Source organism: Lactuca virosa, chromosome 8 (genome assembly GCF_052849685.1).
Source record: "Lactuca virosa cultivar CGN04683 chromosome 8, Lactuca_virosa_CGN04683_v6, whole genome shotgun sequence".
NCBI classification, from domain to species: domain Eukaryota; kingdom Viridiplantae; phylum Streptophyta; class Magnoliopsida; order Asterales; family Asteraceae; genus Lactuca; species Lactuca virosa.
In genome coordinates, this window is record NC_136433.1 from 298,553,068 (window position 1) to 298,560,184 (window position 7,117).

The window sequence follows — 7,117 nt, forward strand, 5'->3', positions numbered from 1 at the left end:
AGCACATGTCCCTTCTTGTGACAATAGTTGCAAAACTTTCGTTTGCCTTTTGACTTGGATCTGGTTCTGTTGGAAGATTGAGAAGTTCTACTTCTCTCTGTTGTTCTTCCTCTGGCATTCAAACCTTCGACTTTAGCATCACTTGAACCACCACCAGTAATATGCTTCATCTTCTCTTTGGAATCCAAAGCTGTATAGACTTCATCTAAAACTAGAGTGTCACGGCTGTAGATAATAGTATCACGAAAATGGCTATAGGATTCTGGCAACGACGATAGTAAGAATAGAGCCAAGTCTTCATCTTCATACTGAACATCCATATTCTCTAAGTTATTTACTAACTCTTTAAATGTGGATATATGTTCAGTTAAAGAGCCTCCTTCAATCATCTTGAGATTGAACAACCGTTGCTTCAAATGCAACTTGTTTGGTAAGCTCTTGGTCATCAACAGTTGCTCCAACTTTAGCCATAAAGAAGCCGCTGACGTTTCTTTTAGAACATCTTGCAAAACATCGTTTGACAAGTGCAAACGAATCTGGGATAAAGCCTTCAGATCTTTCATCTCCTTTTCTTCTTCGGTCCATGTATCGGGCATCTTATTGAAACCCAAGAGCGCCTTGTGTAAATCCATCTGAATGAGAATGTCTCTCATCTTTACTTGCCACAACGGAAATCGGGTGTTACGATCCAGTAGTGGAATATCGCATTTTACCGAAGACATGATTAATTACTTGATAAAATGATCCCAACGAGCTAATATCACAACCTGGAATCTCTGATACCAATTGTTGTAAAATACGACGGATCCAAATTGACTTAAATAATATTAGCTTAATGCGGAATGGGATCAAAAATTATCAAAGCGTAATAATCACAACGAAATACGAATAAAATAAATAGAATAGAGACACAGGAATTTACGTGGAAACCCAAATCGGGAAAAAACCACGGGCGGAGGAAGCCGAGAAACAATTCACTATAATTTGCAGTGTTTACAGGGATTATGAAAGAGATTACAAATAGAGTGGGAGAGCTAAAATATACGATGGTGTATATATATATATATATATATATATATATATATATATATATATATATATATATATATATATATTTGATTTGGTTCGTGGGGTTATGTTGTAATGAAATGGGTTAGGCTATTTATAGCCAAAGGAATACCAAACGAATTGAACTACATATGCCGTCCAAAGAATTTGCACCTACCAAATTAGAATAACAAATAGATATATATTACTATTTATGGTCAAAAGGTTAAAGGAGGTCGTATCTTGAATTATGTTCTGTGGTTGCGGCTTAGTCTGATCTGCCACATCAGAAACAAGGTTGACCGTTTTGTGTACGACAGATTTATATTCTAGTATACAATCTTATTCTTCGAGAGGGTACTGTACGATCGGTGTCGTTGTTTCGGTTTTAAAAGGCATGATCGTGTTTTCTGTCACACAAAAATTACTATAAAAAGATTTCTCTTGTTTGTCGTAATGGCTGAAGACAAGGTTGTAATCGAGAAGTTCAACGGTTCTGACTTTAGCTGGTGGAAAATGCAATTAGAAGCATTGTTATGTCAGAAAGACTTGGACATGGTACTCGGAGACAAACCGGAGAAAATGGAAAAAGCTGCTGAAGATGCGTGGAACTCAAAGGACAAGAAAGCCAAGGCGGTTATTACATTGTCGTTGACGAAGAGCGTTGCTTTCAACATCATGAATGAAACCACGGCGCGTGGTATGATGGAGGCTCTGTCAAATATGTATGAGAAACCATCGGCGGCTAACAAGGTGTTCTTGATGAAGGAGCTGTTCACTACAAGGATGAATGAGGAAGGCTCAGTTACGGTTCACATTAACAATCTAAATTCAATTATGTCCAGATTATCATCTGTGGGAATTAAATTTGATAATGAGACTCAAGCTTCGCTGCTACTAGCTTCTCTACCTGATAGCTGGTCCGGAACAGTTACTGCTGTTACAAGTTCCGTGGGGACCAGTGGTATATTTCAAAGTCTCTTTCTGATCCAGATCAGTCCCGTCTTTGGCACCTTCGACTCGGCCATATGAGTTTTCAAGGCATGTTAGAATTGAGTCGAAGAGGTTTACTTGGTCAACAAAAGATTGTTGATTTGGATTTCTGTGAAGACTGTGTATATGGCAAGGCAAAACGAGTAAGGTTTGCAAGTGGTATCCATACAACGAAAGGACCACTTGATTATGTTCACTCGGATTTGTGGGGACCGGCTCGAGTTGCTTCAAAAGGTGGAGCTATTTATATGCTCACTATTATTGATGATTTCTCCAGGAAGGTGTGGTCTTTCTTCTTAAAACATAAAGGAGACGTTTTCTCTACCTTCAGAAATTGGAAAGTTCAGGTTGAAAAGCAATCAGGTCTGGTGTTAAAGTATCTTCGTACGGATAATGGACTTGAGTTTTGCTCAGAAGAGTTTAATGTCTATTGTCAAAAGGAAGGCATTACTCGACATCGCACAGTAGTCCATTCACCTCAACAAAATGGTGTAGCTGAAAGGATGAATCGCACCATTATGGAGAAGGTCCGGTGTATGCTTTCTAATTCCAAATTGCCAAAGTCTTTTTAGGCGGAGGCTGCTTCGACTGCTTGCTATGTTATCAACCGATCACCGTCACGAGCAATCGAGAAGAAAACTCCGTTTGAGTTATGGTCCGGTAAACCTGCCAATTATTCAGATTTAAAACCATTCGGATGTCCAGGGTATGCACGAGTTGACAATGGGAAGCTAGAACCAAGAGCAATCAAATGCGTTTTTCTTGGGTACAATCAAGGTGTCAAGGGTTACAAGTTATGGAACTTTGATTTGAAGAAAATTATCATCTCAAGAGATGTTACTTTTGATGAGTCTGCTATAATTCAACAATTGGTATCAGAGCATTCGGGTTGTGATATTAGCTCGTTGGGATCATTTTATCAAGTAATTAATCATGTCTTCGGTAAAATACGATATTCCACTACTGGATCGTAACACCCGATTTCCGTTGTGGCAAGTAAAGATGAGAGACATTCTCATTCAGATGGATTTACACAAGGCGCTCTTGGGTTTCAATATGATGCCCGATACATGGACCGAAGAAGAAAAGGAGATGAAAGATCTTAAGGCTTTATCCCAGATTCGTTTGCACTTGTCAAACGATGTTTTGCAAGATGTTCTAAAAGAAACGTCAGCGGCTTCTTTATGGCTAAAGTTGGAGCAACTGTTGATGACCAAGAGCTTACCAAACAAGTTGCATTTGAAGCAACGGTTGTTCAATCTCAAGATGATTGAAGGAGGCTCTTTAGCTGAACATATATCCACATTTAAAGAGTTAGTAAATAACTTAGAGAATATGGATGTTCAGTATGAAGATGAAGACTTGGCTCTATTCTTACTATCGTCGTTGCCAGAATCCTATAGCCATTTTCGTGATACTATTATCTATAGCCGTGACACTCTAGTTTTAGATGAAGTCTATACAGCTTTGGATTCCAAAGAGAAGATGAAGCATATTACTGGTGGTGGTTCAAGTGATGCTAAAGCCGAATATTTGAATGCCAGAGGAAGAACAACAGAGAGAAGTAGAACTTCTTAATCTTCCAACAGAACCAGATCCAAGTCAAAAGGCAAACGAAAGTTTTGCAACTATTGTCACAAGAAGGGACATGTGCTTGAAGAATGCTTCAAGTTGAAGAATAAAGAAAAAGAGAAGACGACAGCAAATGGCAAACAAGCTAGCACTTCGGGTGAAGCCGATGTAGCTGAGGTTGAAGGTATTGGAGAACTTTTGACAGTTTATTCAGATAAACTGGATTCCACTGGTGATTGGATACTCGACTCTGGTTGTACTTTTCATATGTGTCACAACAAAAGTTGGTTTTACACATTTGAAAAGGTTAACCAGGGCTATGTGTTGATGGGTAACAATACTACATGTCCAGTTCGTGGACATGGTTCAGTCAGGATCCGTATGTTTGACGGAGTTATTCGAACCATGGGGGATGTTAGATATGTTCCTGACCTCAGAAGAAACTTGTTATCTCTCAGTTCCTTTGACAAAAAGGGATACGAGTTTGTGGTAAAGGTGGAGTTCTCAGGGTATTCAAAGACGGTTCCGACAAACTGAGAGCCAAACGAAAAACCTCAGATCTTTACTTTCTTGACGGGCAAACAATTTCGAGTGATGCTGCTGTTGTTTCAAAAAAGGTGACAATGGTTCAAAGATCTACTTACTTTTGTACGTGGATGACATGTTGATTGCAGCGAAAGATATGAAGGAGATTCAGAAGTTAAAAGACCAGTTGAAAGCTGAATTTGAAATGAAGGACTTAGGAGCTGCCAAAAAGATTTTAGGTATGGAAATTATTCGTGACAGGAAGTCTAGGATCTTGCATCTTTCTCAGAAAAGTTATATTGAGAAAGTCCTAAGACGCTTCAGTATGCACGAAGCAAAGTCTGTCAACACACCTTTTGCAGCTCATTTCAAGCTATCATCCGCTTTGAGTCCTACTAATGAGACTGATATGGCTTACATGGCACGTGTTCCATACTCTAGTGCTATTGGATCTTTGATGTATGCTATGATCTGCACGCGCCCTGATTTGGCTTATGCTGTTAGCATGGTTAGTAGATACATGGCGAACCCGGGGAAAGAACACTGGAAAGCAGTATAGTGGATTTTTCGTTATTTACGCGGTACGTCTTCTATGTGTTTACGTTTTGGTAAATCTAACACTGGGGTGTTCGGATATGTTGATTCACATTATGGCAAAGATTTGGATAAACGAAGATCAATTACAGGGTATGTGTTTACTCTAAATGGTTGTGCTGTTAGTTGGAAAGCCCAGTTACAGTCTACAGTTGCCCTGTCTTCTACCGAGGCAGAGTACATGGCGATTACAGAAGCAGTTAAGGAAGATATCTGGTTGAAGGGGTTATTTGGAGAACTCGATGATAGAATAAAGGTGACCACGGTTTTCTGTTACAACCAGAGTGCTATCTTCTTGAGTAAAGATCAAATGTTTCATGACCGAACAAAGCATATTGATATTCGTTATCATTTTGTGCGGGATATCATTGAAAAAGGTGATTGTGTTGTGGACAAGATTCATACAGATTATAATCCCGCTGATATGTTCACTAAAAGTCTTCCTATAGCCAAGTTCAAATTATGTTTGGACATGGTGGGTATTTCTGATCGCAGTTGAGCCTGAAGGCTCATGGTGGAGGAAGTATTATTTATTTTTCGGAAACAATTTTTCTCTATATAAAATTGCAGGTTCTTATGGAAGTTTTAGAGTTTGATGAGCTATAGGTTTTGACTAATCGTAAAGCATGACTTGCTTAATTTTGATGTCAAGGTGGAGATTGTGGAAAAGTTGCCTCCAAAATTAGCAAGTGGCAAATAGTTCAGGGGTTATTTCCGTAACTTATCATTTACTATTCATAGTTTGACTATGAATAGTAATATATAAGAAATGTGAAATAATAATGGACGGAGACTTTGACTAATATATATAAATTAGAAGATGGAGGCGCAGCAATTTTGGTCATAAATGGAGGCGCCTCACATTGCCAACCTTTTGACCATAAATAGTAATATATATCTATTTGTTATTCTAATTTGGTAGGCGCAAATTCTTTGGACGGCATACGTAGTACAATTCGTTTGGTATTCCTTTCGCTATAAATAGCCTAACCCATTTCATTACAACATAACCCCACGAACCAAATCAAATATATATATATATATATATATATATATATATATATATATATACATATATATATATATATATATATATATATATATATATTGATACACCACCGTATATTTTAGCTCTCCCACTCTATTTGTAATCTCTTTCATAATCCCTGTAAACACTGCAAATTATAGTGAATTGTTTCTCGGCTTCCTCTGGCATTCAAACCTTCGGCTTTAGCATCACTTGAACCACCACCAGTAATATGCTTCATCTTCTCTTTGGAATCCAAAGCTGTATAGACTTCATCTAAAACTAGAGTGTCACGGCTATAGATAATAGTATCACGAAAATGGCTATAGGATTCTGGCAACGACGATAGTAAGAATAGAGCCAAGTCTTCATCTTCATACTGAACATCCATATTCTCTAAGTTATTTACTAACTCTTTAAATGTGGATATATGTTCAGCTAAAGAGCCTCCTTCAATCATCTTGAGATTGAACAACCGTTGCTTCAAATGCAACTTGTTTGGTAAGCTCTTGGTCATCAACAGTTGCTCCAACTTTAGCCATAAAGAAGTCGCTGACGTTTCTTTTAGAACATCTTGCAAAACATCGTTTGACAAGTGCAAACGAATCTGGGATAAAGCCTTCAGATCTTTCATCTCCTTTTCTTCTTCGGTCCATGTATCGGGCATCATATTGAAACCCAAGAGCGCCTTGTGTAAATCCATCTGAATGAGAATGTCTCTCATCTTTACTTGCCACAACGGAAATCGGGTGTTACGATCCAGTAGTGGAATATCGTATTTTACCGAAGACATGATTAATTACTTGATAAAATGATCCCAACGAGCTAATATCACAACCTGGCTCTGATACCAATTGTTGTAAAATACGACGGATCCAAATTGACTTAAATAATATTAGCTCAATGCGGAATGGGATCAAAAATTATCAAAGCATAATAATCACAACGAAATACGAATAAAATAAATAGAATAGAGACACAAGAATTTACGTGGAAACCCAAATCGGGAAAAAACCACGGGCGGAGGAAGCCGAGAAACAATTCACTATAAATTGCAGTGTTTACAGGGATTATGAAAGAGATTACAAATAGAGTGGGAGAGCTAAAATATATATTGGTGTATCAATATATATATAACTTAGAGAATATGGATGTCCACACAAAAAAGTGTCTCTAAGAGAAGATTTGTGTTAATCTTCTTGTATCGGGAGAAAGTCGAGTCGAGTCTGAGGTATGGTATCTCGACAACGGTGCTAGCAATCACATGACTGGAGACCGCTCAAAGTTTCGCGAACTAGATGAGCACGTTACGGGCCATGTGAAATTTGGGGATGGTTCGACCGTCGCTATTTTGGGAAA